This window comes from Octopus sinensis, linkage group LG14, assembly GCF_006345805.1.
Source record: "Octopus sinensis linkage group LG14, ASM634580v1, whole genome shotgun sequence".
NCBI classification, from domain to species: domain Eukaryota; kingdom Metazoa; phylum Mollusca; class Cephalopoda; order Octopoda; family Octopodidae; genus Octopus; species Octopus sinensis.
The window spans coordinates 46,030,597-46,056,249 of NC_043010.1; the positions used below are offsets into that span (position 1 = coordinate 46,030,597).

General features: G+C 34.2%; 1 long non-coding RNA gene across 1 annotated transcript; it reads left to right on the forward strand.

Annotated features, from left to right (window-relative positions):
* The first annotated feature begins 6,312 nt into the window (after window positions 1-6,312).
* Window positions 6,313-22,407, forward strand: LOC118766137. Its single transcript, XR_005002047.1, has 3 exons — window positions 6,313-6,323; window positions 12,284-12,290; window positions 22,286-22,407. It is a non-coding gene; the product is annotated as an uncharacterized LOC118766137 (long non-coding RNA).
* Window positions 22,408-25,653: the final 3,246 nt, after the last annotated feature.

Sequence of the window (25,653 nt, forward strand, 5' to 3'; positions counted from 1 at the left end):
CACTGAGAGTGGATTTGGTAGATGGAAACTGAAAGAAACCTGTCAAATATGTGTGTGTGTATTTGTGTATATATATATGTATATATGTATATATGTATATATGTATATATATATATATATATATATATATATATATATATATATATATATATTATATATATATATATATATATGTATATATGTATGTATGTATGTATGTATGTATGTATGTATGTATGTGTGTGTATATATATATTTATATATATGTATTCTTTTATTCTTTTATTTGTTTCAGTCATATGACTGCGGCCATGCTGGAGCACTGCCTTTATTCAGACAAATCAATCCCAGGACTTATTCCTTGTTAGCACTTATTCTATCGGTCACTTTTGACAAACTGCTAAGTTACAGGGATGTAAATACACCGATATATACAGTAATCACTTTTGGTTAAAATGTCTTATAGATGTGTTTTGTTTCTCCTTTTTTCCTTGATGAGAAGATTACATTGTTTTACATCATTTTATTCCCTCAGAAATAATACCAATATTTTCTTCGAAACATATGTTGGAAGTATAAAGACTTGAATAATACCTGCGTTTAACTCCATTTATATATATATATATATATATATATATATATATATCTTTGTGTCTGTGTTTGTCTCTCATCACCACTTGTCAACTGGTGTTGGTGTGTTTATGTCCTCGTAATTTAGCAGTTCAGCAAAAGAGACCAATAGAATAAGTACCAGGCTTTAAAAAAATAAAATAGTGCTGGGGTTGATCCATTCAGCTAAAAGTTCTTGAAGATGGTGTTCCAGCATGGCCACAGTCTAATGACTAAAACAAATAAAAGATAAAAGGTGCAGATATGGCTGTGTGGTTGAGAAATTCACTTCCTAACCATATGATTTCAGGTTCAGTTCCACTGTGTATTGTCTTGGACAAGCGTCTTCTGCAATAGACCTAGGCTGATCAAAGCCTTATGTATAGGCCTGGTCTAGCAATTTGATACCTCTGTAAATACTTCTGTCTGAGACATTTCCTTTACATCATCATCATCATCATCATTATCATCATCATCATCATCCTTAAATGTCTGTTTTCCATGCTGGCATGAGTTGGATGGTTTGACAGAAGATGACGAGCTGAAGAGCTGTTCAGGCTCCATGTCTGTTTCAGCACGGTTTCTACAGCTGGATACCCACTTTACAGGGAGTGCTGGGTGCTTTTATGCAACACCAGTATGGCAGGTGTTTTTTACATGGCACCAGCACTTACAAGCCCAAAAGATTAGGGATACTCAACTGGAAAGGGCTGCAAGGGTTGAGTCTGTATGCAGGGGCAACCACACTTGTACTTAGCTTGACATGTCTTTTCAAGCAGAGCAAACCACCAGGAATCTCGATCCCTTGTCATCCCCTCTGTGAGTCCCACTGTTTGTAGATCCTTTCTCACCACTTCATCCCACATCTTTCTAGGCTTATCCCTTCTGATTATAATGCTGTTATACCCCTCAAAGGGCTTATCTTTCTGTACACCCTGATTAACTATACAGATGACTAAGACCATTTCCTGCTTCACCAGATATTATAACCTGTTAACATTTAAACTGGTCATATCAGGCCCAGATATTCTATCTGCTTTTATATTCAAACCACCCAGGTCTAGCCTCTCACACCACCAAAATTTTGAAGCTATGAAATAATGAATGCTTAATTCAAAGCAATGTGAATAAATAAACATTACATGTGACAGAGTAATCAGAATGTTAAAGGGTTAAGCGCTTCAGTGGTTATTCCTTAATTGCTTTATCTATCGTACTGATGTCAACTAGAATATCAGATCCTTCAGCCAGGTTTGTTTGTTCCTTCTTGAGCCATGCCTGGCTCATAAGGGCCGGTTTCCCGGTTTCCTTGGTGTATAGGTTCCCCACCTGGATGGGATGCCGGTCCATCGCAGCTGAGCTGCAAGATGCAGGAGGAAAGAGTGAGAGAAAGTTGTGGTGAAAGAGTCAGCAGAAGTTCGCCATTACCTTCTGCCGGAGCTGCATGGAGCTTAGGTGTTTCGCTCATAAACACACACATCGCTCGGTCTGAGATTTGAACCCACGATCCCTTGACTGCGAGTCTGCTGCTCTAACCACTAGGCCATATGCCTCCACAGCCAGGTTTGCTTTGGAAGGCTCTCTTTCTCCCATGCATTCTCTACATTTAGTAGCCTTTCATAGTAGCATTTCTATCCTCTTTCTATTCAGAATCGCTAAACAGAAGTGAATCATTATCTCTTCACACTCGTTTCTCTCCTACAATATTATTTAATGTTTTTTTTTACTTTTTAAAAGTAGTATTGTGTAATTTGAGGGAGATTTTGGTTGCTATTTCATGAAGTTTGAATGGTTACATTGAGGGGTGCTGTGCTATTTCACTTGTTGAGGTATTTTCCCATGCTTTGTGTCTCCTTTCCTTAATACAACAGTTTACTCAACCAAACATAATATGGTAACATGATAATGCACCTGCTCATTCTTTTGAATTTGTTAAAATAAAAGTTTCTCAGAGAATCTAAAATTTTCTTTTGATTTGAACAGTCTCTAGTCTTGAAGTCTACTGAAACTTTGCAGTAGGACATTAAGTTAAAACTGAATTCAAAATGCGTAAACCTTCCAGACAATTTAACAATTAACTTCATCTTTAGAGATAAAACATTTTTCAATACTTACGTTACATAAGGCAGCGAAGCTGGCAGAATCATTAGCATGCTGGGCAAAATGCTTAACAGCACTTCATTCATCTTTACGCTCTGAGTTCAAACTCCACCAAGGCTGACTTTACCTTTCTTCCTTTTGGGGACAATAAAATAAGTACCAGTTGAGTACTGGGGCAGATGTTATCAATTTACTCCTTCCTCCGAAATTGCTGGCCTGGTGCCAAAATTTGAAATGAAATCAAAATGTTTAATAGCATTTCATCTGCCTTTACATTCTGTGTTCAAATTTCACCAAGGTCAGTTTCGCCTTTCATCCTTCTGGGATCTATGAAATAAGTACCAGTTGAGCATTGGGGTCAATGTAAGCAATTATCCCCTCAGCCACGCCTGAAATTGCTGTCCCTGTGCCAAAATGGAAACCAATATTTACATTACATTCCAGCCATTCGATTTCTGGTCATCTAGTTCTCAGGTTCTCATCTATTTTTTGTCTACGGAGCCCTCTGATTACTATTTTATTCTGGTGGACTCCCATAGCCATCTGATATTGAAAAACTAGTTTTATAGAAACTTCTTTCAAAATTTCTATTTTGTGTTTTTTAGACATTAATTTGTGTAGGTTATGTAAAATGATAGAGAAAGAAACCAAACTGTTTCTTGCAAGACATAAAAGGGTAAACACCCACTTCAGTCATGAATGACCATGGGATTGCACCTAGAAAGTTACCCTCCAAAGCACAAGTCCAGGCAATGTTGATTATGGAAACCAGCAGTCACCCATGGATACCAGCTTCCCCTCTCCACACCATTGATGTTATCCGATGTTATCCAAGGGAAAGGCAAAGGCTGATACAACTATCTATTGTGTAATTGAAGGGAAGTTTATATCATGTTACATCATGTTTATTCCCGTTTTTACTCTTGTGTATGCTATACTTCTTATCCCTACAATTAGTTTGGGGTTTGTATGAAGAACTTGCAGTATTGACCATGTTGTAAATACTGTCCAGGGGTATGCACTATGCTCAATGATAACAGAACAATTAGTAATTATGGTACCAATACAGACAAAGACCATATCAGCAACAACACAAATAAAAATGAAAATAAAAATAAAAACAAAGGTTCTTCACTAGGTTAAGCTTACACCATACCACTCCCTACAACCTTAACACTTTCTCCACTAGCTATAAGGACCACCCACCTACTTCCATTCATGCTGTTGATATACTATTCATGGTATGCTATATTGAGGAAACTAACCATTCTACCTGTAGTGTACCCAGTATTATGCAATAGTGATAACAAAGATATCTAACCTAGAAGTAGCAGCCTGCACACCCATCCAGTTCTTTTCCAATTCTACTAGGTAAGTAATTCTAACACCAAGATATACTTATTTCTGTTTTGTTTGCTAAATAATAGTTGGAACAAACTATCCGAACCTCTTACCTGAGACTATTGTCTGGAATTGCATTACATGATTCACATAATGGTGATTATACTATCTAATTAAATAATATCAATGCCACCTATATACGAGGGACGTTCAATAAGTAATGCCTCTGACCCACTTGCAGTTGTTTGATCCAGCTGAAATTTTGCATGTGCAATCATTTATATCTCTATAGAGTAAGTGGCAAATTACAGCTCTGAATTAATTGTGGTTTCTGATTTACAGGTGTTTGAACCGAGTCAAGTGTGAAATGGAGCCTGTTGAGTGTCGAGCAGTGATCCGGTTTTGTATTTGAAAGGACACATACCACGGGAGACTTTTGATGAAATGAAAGTAACTTATGGTGATGATGCCCCATCATATGACCTTGTAAAACGCTGGCATCGTGAATTCAAACATGGTCGGACTCTGTGGAAACAGCTCCCAGATCTGGTCGCCCCCTTCTGCCATTGATGAGGCATCTGTCGTCAAATTGAGGCTGCCATTTTGGAAGATCGACGCATAATTATTTTGCCAAATAGCCCATGAGGTCAAGATTAGTACCGGGTCTGTGGAAACTATCATTCATGACCATTTGCATATGCAAAAGGTGTCTGCCAGATGGATTCCCAGGTTGCTCACGCCTTTCCAGAAGCAAGAACGCGTCGAGTGCTCGAGGGTGAATTTGGAGATGTGCCAAGAAGATGAGTCAAAATTTTTCAAAAGACTGATTACACAGGATGAAACCTGGGTCCATCACGATGATCCAGAGACCAAATCCCAGTCAATGCAGTGGAAGCACCGTGACTCACCCACTCCAAAGAAGGCAAGGGTGCAGCCCTCCGCTGGCAAGGTCATGCTCACAGTCTTCTGGGACCAGGACGGAGTAGTGATGACAGATTTCCTAGCAAAGGGTACCACAATTGCAGGAGCCTATTATGCTTCACTTCTGAGGAAATTAAGAGAAGTTATCAAAATCAAGAGGCGGGGCAAGATCAGCAAAGGCATCCTCCTCCTGCAGGACAACGCTCCGGTCCACAACTCGCTTGTCGCCAGATCAGAAGCACAGGCGTATGGCTATGAACTCCTCCCCCATCCCCCACTTTCCTGACCTGCACTCTGATTTTCACCTCTTCCCAGTCATGAAGTTGTTTTTGAAAGGAAAGCGTTTCCCAGATGATGCAGCCTTGATTTCTGAATTCACGTTGAGGTTGGAGGACCAAGCTGGGTTCTTCTACAAAAACGGTCTCCTGAGCCGCATCAAACGATGGGAGAAATGCGTAACTCTGGGTGGTTCCTATGTAGAAAAAGACTAATAACTGTGCCAAGTTTCGTTGCTCTACTTCTATGGGAAGTGAGTCAGGGGCATTACTTATTGAACGCCCCTCGTAACATTCCATATTGTTAATCATTAGATTACTCCCTACTACTGGCTTTCTTTGATATCTGATGTGGTATTTCCTCTAACTCCGTACTAGGTGTAGTTTATTATATAAACCACCTCTTTCTTTAAAACCCTTAGTGATAAGTAGTACTCTACTGTTACTACCAAGATTTTTCTCTCTGGGCAAACATGTCCTATCATTACAAGCAGCGCCCAGTAACCCAGATACATTTTTGTATCCAAAACAACACCTTTCATCTTTCCACTTTACCAAATAATTCATTCACGCTTAACACTACAATTCCATAAAAGTTAGATCTTATTCAATAGTGATAATACACTCACTCAACTTTCACCCAATATCCACAGAACACCCCTAGATTCTGTGTATCTTTGTCCTTTAGCCTTAGCAAGTGAACCCTAAGCCCTGACCCTATGCCTAATTGGCTTGTATGCATTTATTTTTTTTCACCTTTACTTTCGCTTTCTTTATTCTTTCTTTCTTTATCCTTAATTTATATTAGGTCACTTACAAATTGTATTTATAATGTGTGAGTTAGTTGATTGATGATTACATTTTCTGAAATCCCTACATTATCCAGATTGTCACTTAAGCATTCTCTCACAAAATTAAGTGCATCAATTCGTATTGATGTAAATTGATGTGAATTTATAGTCTGGATATATAATATATATATAGAGAAGAAACCTGGTAAAAAAAGAACCGAACAAAGCTTTGTTATTTTCTAATACAATTGAATTTGAATTTTTGCAGCAGAGAAATGAATTGTAATGTATACATACATACATACATGTTATGTATACATACATACATACATACATACATACATACATACAAACATACATACATACATACATACAAACATACACACATACATACAAACATACATACATACAAACATACATACATACATACATACATACATACATACAAACATACATACATACATACATACATACAAACATACATACAAACATACATACATACATACATACATACATACATACATACATACATACATACATACATACATACATGCATGCATACAAACATACATACATACATACATACATACAAACATACATACATACATACATACATACATACAACATACATACATACATACATACATACATACATACAAACATACATACATACATACATACATACAAACATACATACAAACATACATACATACATACATACATACATACATGCATGCATACACACATACATACAAACATACATACATACACACATACATACATACATACATACGTGTGTGTGTGTGTGTGTGTGCACATGTGCACGCATGTATGTATTACTTATGTGCTACCATTCTTGGAACCATTTCCTTTTGTCACCAATCCCTCACTCTCAATATCATTCCAGACCTCTCCATTTTCCACTGAACACCCCTTTGTCTTGGGATATACCTTATGACAACTGTACTCATTCTTGACACCATCTCATGTTTGCTATCAGCAACCCTCACATCCCGCACCATTTTTGTTCATTACTCACTGTATCCACCTCTACATACCTCTCACCTCCACCCCTGTCATTGTACATATTTGTGTGTATGAATGTATGAATGTGTGTGTGTGCATATGTCTCTCTCCCCCACCATCCTCTGTGCAATTTACATCATCTCACAATTTCTCATATATCCACAAGATTTATTATATTGCTGCTCTCCCCACTTTCTGTACAGCCCTTATCATCTCCCCTTTCTTGACCCACTTTTATTTCCCTCACCTTTCCCACCAAACTAACATTTGCCACTCTCCACACATCGACCCTTGTTCACCATTCACAGCATTCACCTGTATTCTATCTCTATCTACCCTTTTTCCTCTAACACTCTTGCAAACTTACCTACATAACCTTCTTGATCTTCTATCCCTAATCTATCTTATATTACCTTCTTGTATCTTCATGTCAGCAACAAATGCCTGTCCATCTGTTAGACTTCTCTGGACAAAATACCTTGGAGGGTGAATAAGGCAGTTAGCATCATCCCAACACCTGATAGCCTCTCTGGGCCTCCATGCCAAGTACCAAGTAGTGTACAAGAGTGCAACAAGCATGGATGATGATGAGGCTGTCCTGCAGTAGCAGCTCACATGCAAGTTGATATATGTATGCATGTACATACATTCATACATATATTCATACATATATTCATACTTCCTCTTTCAGATGGCATAATAAACTTATTGTTGAAAAGTAAAGAGAACAACATCCTGTATGCCAGTAGCTAGCTCTTCAGGAAGCACTCTCTTCTTGACAATCTCTCATGCAACCACAAAATAGACCTGGATGTGAAACATTTAGCATATCAATAAAACACTAAACATGGATAGGTTTCCTGAAGTCTTGAAAATAACAGCAGCAATCTCAACATGAAGTGTGGCATCCTTCAACTTGAGTCTGCTATATCCTATCACACTTCATTCAAGAGTAGTAGATTGTTACAAAATATCTCATAAACAAAAGAGACAGTGTATCCCTTGGGGCTCCAAAGACAAAAACAAAAAACATTGATTATGTCACATTTCTGTAGAAGATATCACACATGTGATCAGCAACTACCCCAAACTATGCCAAAGAGCTTGACTGGAGCCAGATGAAGTCTTATGACTCATCAGATCTTATTGTTCTGTCCAACTCACGCTAACATGGAAGACAGACATGATGATGATGATGACAATGGGGACTGTGACATTGATGATGACAATGATGATGGCACAGTTTCCTGCATATGAAATTTCCAACTCTGCCCTCTCTATTTATATACTTTGTTCTGATGAAGACTGTACAGCTCAAAGCAATATCATTAATTGCTATGACCTTGAGTTGTGATTAAAATCCTTATTCAGTGCTGTATGACTCAGCCAGCACTGAGTTGAGTTTTTAATTTTTATTTATTTATTTACTTGTTTGTTCATTTGTTTATTCTTTTATTCTTCAGATATTTGTCCTCATCTTGTTTGTTGTTAACATGTTTCAGCTGATACACCCTCCAGCCTTCATCAGGTGTTTTGGAGAAATTTCAAACCTTGGTTCTCATTCCTGGAGGATATATCAGCCGAAACATTGTGTTAACAACAAATAAGATGAGGACAAATATCCATCAGATGTAAATAATGTACATAATTCCTCATCTCTTAAATATAGAACTGTATTATTACATTTGTGTTCAATTATTTTTTACTAGATATTTTTGTAATTCAATATATATATTTTATAAGTTTTCTCACTTCAGAAAATCTCTAGATTCTCGTTTTCATGGCATCTTTTATTTTTTACTTGTTTCAGTCATTAGACTGTGGTCATGCTGGGGCACTCCCTTGAAGAATTTTCAGGTAAAGGATTCAACCCCAGTACGTTTTTTTAAGCTTGATACTTATTCCATCAGTCTCTTTTGCTGAACTACTAAGATACAGAGACTTAAATATACCAACACCACTTGCCAGCAACAACAACGATGACCTTTGACTTGAAGTTAATGAAAGAAACCTCGGTAGTGGTAGCACATCCAATACACAGACACAAAAATATGTTGGTTCAAGCATGCTCCCATTTTAAGTAATGTCTGAACGCCCACCAGTCCTCTTTTAGGATACCAGAAAGGCACAACATCATGCCCTTGGCCAGCCATATATGGTGCTTAAAAGCAGTAAGACCCCAAATATAATTAGATGGAAGCTTCTTGGACAACCAGGGGCTTATATAAATGAGAGCAAACAGTGTAAGCTTTACTTAGCTGAGAGGGCAAGAATCCTAAAAAACTTGCTCAGTCCAGGGACCTTTTAAAACTCCAATAAGGAAGTATTCAGTTAATGCCCTCATCTAAAATGTTTATAACTTCAGACTTAGAATCTCCATTCCGATTAATAGTCCCACCACAGCTCATTCAAATATTACCATAGCCAGAGCTGATGTTAGGAGGATAAACCTGCTCTGTTAATCCTGTCCCACTTGCAGCATAGGCAATTATGTTTTGTTTACAAAACCAAATGACCATTAAATATTTCTTCCTGAAGTTGTAGAGAGGGTATCCTTGCCAGATTCTTCACTCATTTTCTCTCTCTACTTGAATATATCCTGATTTTCAAGAAACATAGTGTAATCTATTCCCAAGGTCAACACCTCTGACACAGCCTTCTATCATCATATAGTGCTTACTTCCAAATCCAATATCTCAAAGATGAGAGTGGTAGCCACTCTCAACAACATACTTCAACACCTGAAATCGGACTCCCTCAACATCATCACAACTTTTATAAAATCAGATCTCCTACATATCTACACTCATGTTTCTCACTGGAAGACCTTTGCTCTTGAGATATTAGTAACAATAGAGTTGTTATACATGTCATCAACAAAGCATTTAACTATATCTGCAAAACTGCTTTATCTTTGTCTCATCATTTAGATTGGAAGCTTCCTGTCAGCACCATTGCAGCAAGTGCTGATGAAACTCTCTCTGACTTATACCCTATCAAATCTGGTCAACCTAAAGTTCAGTTTCATCACACACTATCTACATCCTACACATCAATTTTATGTCACCTAAAATAATTCCATCTTCTACATAGATGATACAACTCTTCCTCCTTATTATTCCCCACTATAGATGATACAACCCTTCCTTTTCATTCTTCCCCACCCAAGGGTCATCTTCTTGCAACGTAGACACCTCATGTCAAATCTTCATTGGAACCATGAGCAGAAACCTTGAAAATATCCTCCAATGGGGTCATGCAAATATTGTCTCCTTCAGCAATATAAAGATCTAATCACTACACATATAAGGAAAACACTGTCATACATACTACACCAAAACAAGGACTGCATAAAGCAAGAACACCCAAATGCTACATCATCACTGAAACTCATTCTTGGCAAACATTCAACAAAACTCAGTAAATAGTACTTCACAAAACTTACCTCCCTCTTCAAAGTCAGAAATTACTAAAAACGCCAGTACAGCCTCTCAAAAAGCACAGCTCAAACTCACTCCCAATGGAGCAGTGATTCCACATCTGAGACAGTGCTGCCACTTGACATATAAACATACTGAACTGCATTCAAAAAAGGATTTCTGACAGTCTTTGGCATCTGATGACTATCTGATGGGTTGACAACACACTTCAACCTCTAGTCTCCTGATGTATTATCTCCTGTCTTTGTCTTTTCTATCATAACTACTTTGGCTACTTCCTGGATCTAGTTAGTTTTGTACCACATCCATTCAGGCAATGAGAAATTCTGCATGCTTCATTTTTTTAGCATTTAATGCATCACCTTCTGAGAATTCATTTCTTTTTTAAACTATTTCACTTAGCCTTCAAGACAAGTGTCAAGCTATATTGGCCTTGCCTTGCCTTTAAACATAATCAGTGGTATAGAGAGGAGAGAGTCACAAGCAGTGCTGGATTAACCATTAAGCAAAATATGCACAGAAATGGTAAATGGTTTATGGCACAAAAGAAATTACTTTAAACTTGTTAAAATTATATTCAGGGTGCCTTATCTCTACTAAGTATAGAAGCAGATGTGTTACATAAGATTAATTTGGAGGATTTGATTAAAGACTTTGCAATTAAAAGATGTAGGAGAAAACTTTTCAAATATAAAGGGAAGGAGACAGAAATAAACATTATTTTCCATTTTACTGTTTGTTTTTTTCATTTTGTTAAATAAAAGGTATTTGTTTATATTTTGAACTACATATATATGGGAGCACCAAAATCTTTTAAATGCTTAGAGCCTCTATGGATCGCTATCTGGCCCTAGTTTCAAGAATGACCTACAACTGTTCTACTACAATAAGCTTATAGTTTTCATCTATATTACTTTTAAATTTTACTTGTATCAGGCGGAATTTGTTTTATATTGATTTAACTAACACCCTATTAGTGTGTTAACATTTGGTGACCAATCACTCATTAGCATGAACATTATTAATGCATAATTATTCAACTATTCAAGAGGAACCTTAAGGGTATTGACCTCAAAGTCTTAGAGAACACCAGAAAGCCATGAGCACAGTCTCTTCTTCCAGATCAAACCAATAAAAAAAATATTCCTTCCTTGCATATTTTCCAAACCAAATTGTAAAGTATACATGAAGTATTGAAATATATTCCTATCAGGTCAATTTTTGTCTTTCCTGTTTTCTTTGAGAAGTGAAATAACTGGTCATTTATTTAGATAGGCATCATTTTTATTGTATACCAGCTTATCAGTCTTGGACAATGTGCAATTTTACATGCTCCATTCTTTTTTCTATTTTTTATGCATCAAATTCAAAGCACATATGTCATTTTTAAAAAAAAACTTTGGACTGAACGATAAGTTTTCATGTTTTTATTTATATTGTTTTTCATTTCATTTATGCCAAGCAGAATTTATCTGATGTTGGTTGATTTAACTGGTGCTCCATCAATATGTTTACACATGGTGGTCTGTTGATGATTTCTGTGAAGAGTAGCAAAACATAAGTTATATTAGGCTAAGAGCAATAAAAGTAAAGTTAATGTGTTACTTACAAAGGTATCCTTTCAACATTTTTATCATTTATTTTTGGTTTTTCTTCATTGTTATTTTATCGATGTTAATAGATGTTCTTGGGGAGCCTTGGAGTAGTGATGTCTGTTGTTATTCAATAAGATACTACTTTTGTTGTTGTTGTTGTTGTTGCTGCTGTTGTTGCTATAACTATAGTTACTAAGGTGGCAAAGTGGCAGAGTTATTAGAGAGCTAAATAGAATACCTTGTAGAATTCGTTCCATTTTGCTGTGTTCTGTGTTCATATCCTGTTAAGCTCAACTTTACCATTCATCCTTTTAGGGTCAATAAAAGTAGCCCCATTTCAAAACAATAGGCTGGAAGAATTGTTTGACAGTCAGACAAGGTGCAATATCTGTTCCAGTTCTCTTTGTTCTGAAGGCAACACCTGTGACAAGACTAGTGCCAAACTGAATCAGCCTTGACTTACCCCTGAGTAACATCAATAACATGGCAAGGAGAGATTTGCATGAAGAGTTAACTGTTGTAAATCTTGTCCAGCTGTGGACCATGCAGAGGATCTTCCCAATAGAAATGAATCTATAAAGTCAAACCTAACTGATGAGGCCTTATCACTGCTATCATTATTTATTTGTAGAATAAGGTGGCAAGCAGCGAGCTGGCAGAATTGTTATTGTGCTGGGAAAAATGCTTAGTGAAATTTTGTCCATCTTTACATTCATAGTTCAAACTCTGCCAAGGTTGACTTTGCCGTTCATCCTTTGGTGATCAATAGGATAAGTACCAGTTGAGTACTGGGGTTGATGTAATCAACTTGTCCCATCCACCGAAATTGCTGGCCTTGTGCTAACATTGGAAATCAATATTCAATATGTTCCTTAACGCAGCGAGATGGCAGAATCATTACTGTGCTGAGAAGACTGTTTAGCGGCATTTTGCTCATCTTTATGTTCTGAGTTCAAATTCCACCAAAGTCAACTTTGTCTTTCATCCTTTCACGGTCGATAAAATAAGAACCAGTTGAGCATTGGGGTTGAAGCAGTTGACTAGCTACCTCCTCCAAAATTGCTGGCCGCCTCCCAAAATTTGAAACCAATATTTAGTATGTTCCATTATATTCAGAGGTCAAAGCACTCATTGGTTAACACCAGTTGAACTCTGAAGTAATATGGTATCAGAATGAGTAAATACAAGAATAAATATGTAATGGTATTTAGTCTAATACCTCTGAATTCTAGGTTCGAATACTATTGAGACTGATTTGCTTTTAATGCTTCTGAAGTTGATAATGTAAGGTACTATAAATATACTCCTCTAAAATCTGTGGTCTTCTTCCAAAGTTAGAAATAATTGTTCCAGTCAATTTCACTTAAATGCATAGCCTCACGTCATCAAAATCTTGTGCAATTCATTATAGTATCCCAATAACCAAAATTACTTAATCGTAAGGTTTCAATATATTTTTGGCATTAAGGCAAATGTAACTATGTTATAAATGTATTGATTCTATAACAAAAGAAAATTAAAGCATTTTTTTTATTTACAGCATGTTGGTATTATTTTATTTTTAACAGGAATAAAAAAATGACTGTGTGAAAAAAGGAAGAAATATTAATATTTATTTCTTTAATGTACAAGAAAATTTTTTTACCAAACTGTGAGAAAGCCATTTTCATGTATATTTTTACTTGGATATTAGTTCACATTATCATCATGGCTCTGTATCATGCATGGAGCACTCTGTTATTTACGAAGAAAATATATTCATGCTTACATACATACACATATATATACATATGCATATACATATATACACATATATATACACATATATATATACACACACATATAAATATACACAGATATACATATCTATATATGTATATATATGTATGTATTATGTATGTATACGCACGCACGCACACACACACACACACACACAACACACACACACACACACACAAACACACACACACACACAAACACACACACACACTCATTTTGGAAGGTATATTGGAAAATATCTGCATTAAGCTCCCAGGTGCTCATTGAACCCCTTTCTGTGTGTAGAGCAAAGTTTTCAAATGCTTGTGTATATGAAGCTGTATGCAGCAGTTTCCATGATTATCCTTTGTATATTTGCAATAAGAAATCTTTACCTTAGTTTCCTGAGAGGAACCAAAACAATTTATAAAACAACTGATTCCCCTGCAAGCCTTTGAAACCTTTCAACAACATGGAACAATTCCTCTTTCTCTCTTTCTGTGTTTCCCTGACAGTTTTTTTCTTTTTGTTCTTCCTTTCCATTTTATCACCCGTCTCTCTGTTTTGATCCAAAACTTCCAATTATTTTCCCCATTCTTCCAACTTTCTCTCAATGTCCTGTGTCTTTCCTTCCCAGTAATCTTCAATCTCATTGCATTTCCAACTCTCTTTCTACATTTCTCTCTTCTTCATTCCTTCCTTTTTTTTATATTCCTCCTCTACTACTTCTTGCTTTTCTCACCCACAAGCTTATGCAAACCCAACTTGCCTCTAAATAGAGATATAAATGTATGCCTATTTCCTTTCGTACATATTTATGGCATAAAAGTCACAGAGGTGATCGTTTGCCTCAGATTAAACAGTCTTTCATCTTTCACTTGTTTTTCAGACTTTGGACTGCAGCCACGCTGGAATACCACCTTGAAAAGTTTAAGCAAAGAAATCAATCTCTATACGTATTTTTTGCTTTAAATCTGGTACTTATGGCAAACTGCTAAGTTATGGGGATATAAACAAACCAACACCTGTTGTCAAGAGACATTGGAAGATTAATACAAATACAAAAATACACACAATTGTACACATATGTACCTATACACACACACACACACACACATGCATTCACACACATGCACACTTTACTTCATGCATTTATTTTAGTGCCTTTTTTTTTTAATGAGGGATATTTATTTATTTAGATAGGATGAGTTATTATATATATATATGTATATATATGTATACATACATATACATATATATATATGTATGTATATATATAAATATATATATATATATATATATATGTACAAATAGGCGAATGAATTATCCTATGTTTATCGTCAGCATGGAAAATTCGTTTAACCGAAACTGGGTAGCAAATTCACGACCTGTCCAAGGGTAGAAACTCTGGGTTCATGTGCAGAAATTTGTGTGTGTAGAAACTCCGGGTTCATATTTATATATATATATATATATATATATATATAATATATATATATATATATATATATATATATACAAAAAGCAATAAAGATTCAAGTTAATTTAAATGAATTTACTTGAATATGGTACCTAACTTAGATGCACCAAAAAAAAGGATGAGTTATTATATATATATGTATATATATGTATACATACATATACATATATATATTGTATGTATATATATAAATATATATATATATATATATATATATATATTATATATATATACATACATATATATATGTATATGTATGTATACATATATATACATATATATATATAATAACTCATCCTTTTTTTTGGTGCATCTAAGTTAGGTACCATATTCAAGTAAATTCATTTAAATTAACTTGAATCTTTATTGCTTTTTGTATATATATATTATATATATATATATATATATATATAAATATGAACCCGGAGTTTCTACAACACACAAATTTCTGCACATGAACCCAGAGTTTCTACCCTTGGACAGGTCGTGAATTTGCTACCCAGGTTTCGGTTAAACGAATTTTCCATGCTGACGATAAACATAGGATAATTCATTCGCCTATTTGTACATATATATATATATATATATAATATATATATATATATATATATACATACATACATGCATATACATATATAAGAGATGGTGCACTTACACACACACACAAACACACGCGCACACACACACATACACACACACACACACACACACACACACACACACACATATCACTGAAGGAAAGTGGCAAGCTGGAGAAACTCATGTGATTCTTCTGATCATGAGTGACATAAGTGAAGTAGTTTCAGTTACCCACTTTCTATGGGATTTCCTGCCTCACAAGGGGAACTTGCTTGTGTATTATTGTCAAGCTATATATCCTGTCTGTGAAGGAAAGCAAGGCAGCTGGTTGGATGAAATGCTGGACTGCTGTCTTATACAGTGATTCTCATCTTTTTTCCTTCTTTCATTTTTTTCTCTTGTCGTTTATCTGTTACTTGTTTCAATCACTGGACTACAGCCATGCTGGGAAACTGCTGGGAAGGATTTTAATAAAACGAATCAACCCCAGTTCTTATTGTTTGAAAGCACTCATTTTGTCAGTTTCTTTTGCTGAACTGCTAGATTATAGCGATGTAAACAAGCTAACACCAGTTGTCAGTGGTGATAGGGAACAAATACATGGACAAAGACATAAAGGTACATACATACACATACACATACATACATACATACATACATACATACATACATACATACATACATACATACATACATACACACACACATACACACATATGTGCATCTATATAAGTACATATATACACATCTATCTTTGTCTTTTGTTTTTTGTAAATTTCAACTATATATATATATATATATATATATATATATATATATATATATATATATATATATATATATATATATATTGTATATCTTTTATCATTTGCTTGTTTCAGTCATTTGACTGTAGCTACATTGTGCCCTACCTTGAAGGGTCTTTTTAGTCAACAAATTAACCTTAGGAATATCTTTTTAAAGCTAGAACTTATTCTCTCAGTCTCTTTTGTCCACTAAACCTTTTTTATTTTCACTCCCTATTTATTTCTGTTCCTTTCTGTCGAAGAGCATAGGCTCCAAATGTAAAAGACTTTCTCATTTCCTGAACATTAAACTAATACATCTGTTTGCTGTTTACACACCTGTCTTTGTCTTTTGTTTTTTTGTAAATTCTCACTATATATATATATAATAAACACAGTATATGCTTTTATGCGCTACTGTAAGTTTCATGAGATGAAAGCATGCGAAACAGTATTTTTTAACACATCTGGTGTCTCAATGCAATCTTCAGGTATTGTCCACATAGCATAACAAGCTAAAAACAGGATGATAGGATGAGAGAAAGTGGTACAGCTGCTCTGTTCAGAGAGTGTAGTGCTTTCCAATTCATCAACAGGAGCTTAGCCATATGCTTTTATCTGCTGAAAAGTTCAGATCTAGAATTCAGCAGTGTCACTTCTAGATACAAAAGTAGTGGAAAATAGTCGAAAAATTCACACCATGTGTCAACAGATCAAAAAAATGTAAGCTATACATGGCTGAAAGAACTATAATTCCCTGCTTTTGCTTCTTTGTGCTTTCTTTTTCATTTTCCAGGCTTTCACCAATAATCCCTACTTTTTTCTCATCTTTTCTCACTTTTTTTCTCATCCTATCGTCCTCTATCTAAAAATTCAAAAAATAAAAAAGTCACAAGGAGATATGGGTTGTTTAAAGCAGAATTCTGCCTATATATAAATATATACTCATACATCATCATCATCATCATCAATGCATACATATTTATATACACCTATAGATGCACATACATATACATATGTGTGTATGCCCGTGAGAGTGTGTGAATATGTATGCATGCTCGTATTTTGTTTACATTTTTCAGATTAATGAAATCAGTAAAATATGTTATTCTTTATTTGGAAAGGAAAATAAGGTTTATATCAGAATGGATAAAAATTTTTTAAATGGATGGAAATGAATGAAAAATACTTTTTTTTATATTCATGCATACACACTCTCTCTCTCTCTCTCTCTCTCTCTCTCTCTCACACACACACACACACACACACACACACACATACACACACACATATATATAGGGGTGAAGGGTCTATGTATGCAATGCATGCATTGCATGCCTTAGTATTTTTCCATGATAAATAATTTTTGTGTAACATACAATTGGTTATTCTTTTACTCTTTTACTTGTTTCAGTCATTTGACTGCGGCCATGCTGGAGCACCGCCTTTAGTCAAGCAAATCAACCCCAGGATTTATTCTTTGTAAGCCTAGTACTTATTCTATCGATCTCTTTTGCCGAACCGCTAAGTTACGGGGATGTAAACACACCAGCATCGGTTGTCAAGTCTTGTTTCAGTCGGTAGATTATAGTCATGCTGGGGCACCACCTTAAATAATTTTAGCTGGGTGCTTATACTTTTTTGTTTCAAGTGCCAAACTGCTAAGTTACAGGAACATAAACACACCAATGCTGGTTGTTAAGTGTTGGTGAAGGACAAACACAGACACAAACACACAAACACACATACACACACACACAAACACACACACATGCACACACACATATATACGATGCTTTCTTTCAGTTTCCCTCTATCAAGTCCACTTACAAGGTTTTATTTGGCCCAAGGCTATAGCAGAAGATGCTAGTGGAAGACTGAACCTGGAACCATGTGGTTGGGAAGCAAACTTCTTATCACACATCCATAGTTGCTTTCTAAAAAGATTTAACCAATGGAGATAATATTGTTGATCCCTTCTTAAGGCCTGAATTCAGTCATGTGACCCCAGTATTTTCTTGACTATTTCACGCATAGAGCTAAAAGGTGGCAAGCTAGCAGAATCACTAGGCATGCTGGGCAAAATACTTAGTAGCATTTTGTCCATTTTTATGTTCTGAGTTCAAATGCCACCAAGGTAAACTTTGCCTTTCATCCTTTAGGGGTCAATAAAGTAAGTAACAGTTGAGCACTGAGGTTGATATATTCAACTAGCTCTCTCCCACGAAATTTCTGGCCTTGTGCCAAAATTTGAAACCAATTATTAAGCTAGACTTTTGATATCATTTGCGCCAAGAATCCCTTTAATAAAGGAACTTATGAATGTATAACTACGTACACACAACTGAAGCACTGTTAACCTTTCTTCTCACTATCTACCACACCCTCCCTAAGTAACTCTCACCTCATATCAATTCCTACACCAACCCATTTCTCTGAAGTAATGGAAGAGAAATAGCTGATATCTCACACACTGCCTGTCACACTCATCTCCTCTCTGATGTAATGGAATGGAAATAACTCTTCTAATGCATGATCATAATGGCCGCCATCTTCATTAATATACTTATCACTCAGTGTATGACATAACTATTTGCACAGATGCTAGCCGCCATTATATAAGTGATGAGATTCCAGGACTTAATGGCAATCCAGCAAATACAATACAGTGCACCAGGTGCACAAATACTGTGTGACATGTTCATCTAGGATATGATGTACATTATAATATTTTATTATAATTTAGAATTGATGGATTGGTGAAGAAGAAATGGAGCAGAAATTTAATAGGATTTAGTTACATCTCTTTAAGACCTGAGATCAAGTTCTGCAAAAGGTGATTTTGCTTTACATGCTTCAGGTGATCAATAAAATTAAGGAACAGTCCCCATGCTGAAATCTATTAAAGTGACAACACTGCTCCTTCACTCCTCCTCCAGGTCATTCATAAATAACATACATCACTCTCTCTCTTACCATCAAATATCTATACAACTAACCATCCTTAACTTTCTCACCCTTAATTTCCCTCCTTTCTCTCTCTCTCTCCCTCCTTTCTTTTTCTCTCTCTCTCTCCTTCCTTTCTCTCTCTCTCCACCCTTTCTCTCTCTCCCTCCTTTCTCTCTCACTCCTTTCTTTTTCTCTCCCTCCCTTCTCTCTCTCCCTCCTTTCTCTCTCTCTCCTTCCTTTCTCTCTCTCTCCACCCTTTCTCTGTCTACCTCCTTTCTCTCTTGCCTTTCTCACTCTCCCTTCTTTCTCTGTCTCCCTCCTTTCTCTCTCCCTCCTTTCTCTCTCTCTCCTTTCTCTCTTTCCCTTCTTTCTCTCTCTCCCTCCTTCTCTCTCTCTCTCCCTTCTTTCTCTCTCTCTCCACCCTTTCTCTCTCTCCCTCCTTTCTCTCTCTCTCCCTCTTTTTTCTCTCTCTCCTTCCTTTCTCTCTCTCTCCTTTTCTCTCTCACACCCACTAGCAAACATGTTATCATCACTACTTCTTACACATTAACCCCTGTCATTGCTGTCTATTTCTCCCTTTCTACTATTATTGCTGTCACTTCCATAAAGTCCTCTTCTGCTGCCCTCTTACCCTAATAACTCTGCTTCTTGCATCATGCGCTTACTTGTTTGTTCCTATCACTCAAAGTTCATTTGTCATCACTTTTCTATTCACCTCCCAGTCATCTTTTCTGTTCAGCCTCCTTTCCTTGAATGAATGGAAACAGCATAGACAAGGACTCTTTAGTCTTGCAGAGTACAAGCAACTCCAGTTAATAAAAGACTCTGACTACAATCTATAAAGTGGTTGGTGAATGAGAAGAGACAATGGAATGTCAAAAGATCCAACTATGTTGCCACAAGCTTGACAACCTCTACAGTGCTGGTTCAATAATAAAATGAACCCTGTGCACAGTATAAAATAACTAGTGTTAGGAAGGACATTTAGTTGTTGAAATCATGCCAAAATTTGAAATGTACCAGTTAAATATGATCCTCCAATCTCTCTCGGAGGGTAATGACTCTGAATAAGAGCTGTCTCGGATGAAAAAATATGTATTAGTGGCAGAGGCAGTATTAATACTGAGATATAGTATTTATCCCCACTTAAACATGGATGTTCTATTAGAACAGACTATACTGCAGTAGATACCGTGAGAGAAACTCTCATATATATATATATATATATATATATATATTATAATAATAATAATAATATTAGGGAGTATAACTCCAAACTTACAGGGAAAATTCAATTTAGTTTTAAATCAAATTTCACAATATAAATATATATAGAGAAAAACTACTATTATGCAATTCAAACAATGATAGACATAAACCAAATCATAAATGAAAAATAAAATATATTTTTAAAAACATATAACTAGATCACAAAAAGTACAAAAATGAATAAGCAATATATAATGATAAGTAAAAAAAATGAATAAACAATATATAATAAGTAAAAGAAACTACGTATGTTTCATGGCTATAATTCAAATTCGAATTAAGATTAAATTTAAATTTAATGAAAAAACAATTCAATTTAAAATTATAGTCACTCTTCAGGTTAACAATAATGACAATAATAGTTAAATAAATAAGCAAATATAATTAAACAATTAATTAATAGAATTAAGAATATTGTTACACATTACAATTAATATTCAACTGTAAGGTAACTATATAAACCATGGTTTATATGTATATATTTATTTAAAAAAGATTAAAAAATATATTATTATTTATTAATTAAAAAATTGTTACTTATTAATTTTTAAAAATTGACAACAATGACTGAAACAGGTGAAAAAAAAAAGAAATGTATATATATCATTCAACCATGGTAGTGGTTGAATATAATCTTAAGTCCATCATTTCATCAATTGCAGCAGCTTCCAAGCTTCACCACTAATTCAGTTCTCAACTAAATTGCAAACTGTTAACAGTTTTAAAGTGGACACCTCCTCAGCTATACTTTGGCATAAATAGTTTGAGATTTGGTTCTGTAGAAAAAAGTTAAATCAAAATATCTGCGATCTCAAGGATGGCAGTAAGGCACCTATTCATTTTCAATTAATATAATTTTTTTTATTTTAAAATAAAAGTATACTTTTCTTAGGCTTAAATGATAGAAAAATACATGAGGAATTCTGAATCGTTAGTCACATTGAACAAAAATTTGTAGAAAAAAGTTATGAGGTGAAATGTCATGAAATTTATTGTCAGTGAGGAAGTAAGAAGTAACGCCCCAAGCAATAATGTTAAGATAAGAATATATTTCTAAAATGAATGCTTATATTCCAATGTGGTGAGTTGGCAGAAAAATTAGTGTGTAGGGCATAAAGCTTAGTGGTATTTTGTCTGTCTTTTCATTCAGAGTTCAAATTGCACTGAGGCTGACTTTAACTTTTGTATATTTTTGTATGTTGTTGAATTAGGGTAAGTTTAACTTTTATTATTAATTTTCTCTTTCATCTTTAATTAACTTGATTTCTGCTTTTTTTGCTTTTCCTTTTTAGTTACTTTCCTTTTCTTTTTAGTTAATTATTTAATCAGACTGGTTCATTAATATGTTATATGCTTCAGATATGTGCATCTAAATTTATTGAGGCAAGAATATAGTCATTTTTGGCTGTGTCTCTATGGGCAGATCTGAAGGCATGTAGTAAGGCTGTCAAGAAAAGGCATTGGTTAAAAGTGCTTATATTCTAAATTTACTTTTCAAATTTCAAAATTAATTAAAAGAGATTTTTCATAAATCAAATTTATATTAAGGGGATGTGGGTAATTTTACTTGTGATATCAGATATGCTTTTATAATTACTGTTGTATTGAATAATTATTGATAGATCTAGATTAGCAGCAGTCAGTGCTATTATCACCAACTCAAAATCTAGGTTACTTAAGGCGAGCCTGGTAACTGATTGTTTTGGAGTCTTGTTGTTTGTAACTTTTGGTGAGCCATGGTGCAACCAACAAGATGGTAAAATTCCTAGCCATTAATTTGGTGTGGATGGGTAATATCAAATAATTCAATCACAACATATATTTAAATTAAACATGAAATATTATCATCACTTACATAGAAATATTGAAATATTATAAACTAAGTAGGGTTAGGGTTAGGGTTAGGGTTTTACTCTTCCACTGCTAACTTGGTTACTTAAATTATTAATCGACACATTATTAATTATTTTATAACAGCAATGCCTGGAAAAATCATGGATTACATGGAAAAATGCGAGCATAAAAGTAATATTCTTAAGATTATAAACCTGGGAAAGTACAGGACAAGTTATTACACCTGGAAAAGTATAGCATGAGCTATTACTTCTAGTAAAGTAAAGAATACGAAACATTTTACTTAAAATAATACAGCTAAAATTAAAATTTGAATATTAAAAATTATTTTATTATTGTTTACAAATGACACTATACTTATTTAAGTAGAATTTGGGTAATTTACTACCTTAAATACAGAAAAAAGTGACTAATTAGATAAACTTACAAATTAGCTGAATAGTTTTGTACAATAAATTTAAAAGATGAGAACTGTAAAGAGTGATAAATTAGAGGAACTGGCATTCTGTGCTGCAATATTTTAAGTAAAAAGTTTCTTATTCTTTACTTTACTTCAAGTAATAGCTTGTCCTATATTTTTCCATGTGTAATAACTTTTCGTGTACTTTTCCAGGTTTATAATCTTAAGAATATTACTTTTCATGCTCGCATTTTTCCATGTAATATATATGTATGTATGCATATGTGTATATATGTACATATGTAAGTATTTATGTATGTATTTGCATATATATATAATATATATATATATATTATATACATATACACACACACATGCATGCATGCACACACACACACAAACACATGCACACACATGTACATATGTATCATTATGTTTGCAGATAAATAAACATTAGACTATAACGGTCATATTCTAGAAACCATAAATTCTAATTTTTATGTGGCATGGGTGCAGTCAGTGTACTAAACTAGCATCCTAACAAACAAGAAATTTATTTCTCAACTGCTCCATATTACTGAAAACCAAAGCTCTGATGTCATTAGATTTTTGTGATTCAGAAAGGATTTGATTCTATGAAAATTACCATTATTTACCATTTATTTGATAGTTTCACCTAAGAGTCTGTTTTACCATCTACCCACTGTGTAGTAGTTTCTTCCAAGAGAACTAAGTCAGTATTATATTTCACTACTTACATGGAAGAATTCATTATAAATTAAAGGATATACAAAAAGGGATTGATTTTCCTTGGAAAAAAAAAACAAAAGTGTATCTTTAATTACTCTATAATGAGAACATAACGAGCATGCATTTCCTTGACATGAGAATTCTTTTTTTTTTTTGTCTAGAACTAGATCTAGACATGAAATGAATATGGTCTCTTGAGAAACATTTAATTATTTAATTTTAATCTAAATTTTTACTTATTTATCTATTTATTTATTTATTTATTTATTTATTTATTTATTTATTCGTGCAGATTATTTAGAGTCTGGAGAAAAAAGTTTAAATAAGTCATAAATGTTTCACAAATATTTGCTTCCTGAATTATCATTTCAAGACTACAACCAAATTTTATTTTACATGCTGAGAGTAGAAAGAGTATTTACTTAGCAAAAACGAAATTGTTGTGATTTAAAAAATCATCTTCACAATCTTTATTTTCAACCAATTCTTTAAAAAAATTTGATATCTTTTAAAGTTTTATTTATTAAGCTACTCACAGTGTGGTAATGAATGGGAAAAATTCCCTATCCTTATGATAGTGTTTTGTTAATTTGGTTAATGATAATCCTTCTACTTTGTTTTTATCTAGATATTCTTTTTCTATAGTTCCTCACTCCAACTCAGCTGAATTTATTCAGAAATATAACAGAGATATAACATTAAAAATTGGATTAAAATTTGTCAAGTCATAGATAAAAGTGAATGCTATCAGTAAGCCATCATAACTAGTTGCTCTAAAGGCAAAACTCAAGCTGGTTAAGAAAAACAGAGGAAAACAAATTGATTTTGACAAAAATATAGCCGATGATCACAAAGATCTTGAATCAATAAGTCAGTAAAAGAGAAAAGGTTATACTATTAGATCATCTGATACTTGTTCAAAGCTACTTCTGGCCATCTAGAAATTAAGTATCTCTTCTACTAAAACAAACTGTCTCCTTTTATGGCAACTGTCTTATACCAAGCAGAAAGCAAAGCATGAAATAAGAATTGTATTTTATGATACAAGATCAGTATCCAGAGATTGACACTAATAATAATAATAATAATAATAATAATAATAATGATAATAATAATAATAATAATATTAATAATAATAATAATAATAATATTAATAATAATAATAATAATAACAATAATAATAATAATAATAACAATAATAATAATAATAATAATAATAATAATAATAATAATAATAATAATAATAGCAATAATAATAATAATAATAATAATAATAATAATAACAAAAAAACTTTTTGGTTCTTTAAATAAAACTAACCAAAGTATTTCTAGCTGTCATAAAAATATCTTCAAAACAAGAAAGAGACCCGAGTGGGAGAAAGGTTAACACCATGTTGGTTTAAATGGATTTCAGATTTTATGATTAATACATACTAAAGAGATGTGATACATGCTAAAATGTTGGTAGCTTCATGTGTAAATACATGTGGGAGACTATGAAAGTAAAGAATATAATGAGACAGCTTCTAAAAATCTTTCAGTGTATATTCTTTTCTACTCTAAGGACAAGACCCGAAATTTTGGGGGAGGGGGGAGGAGGCAGTCGATTAGATCGACCCCAGTACACAACTGGTACTTAATTTATCAGCCCCCCCCCCAAAAAAAAGAATGAAAGATAAAGTTGACCCCAGCAAAATTTGAACTCAGAACATAAAGACAGACGAAATACCTATTTCTTTACTACCCACAAGG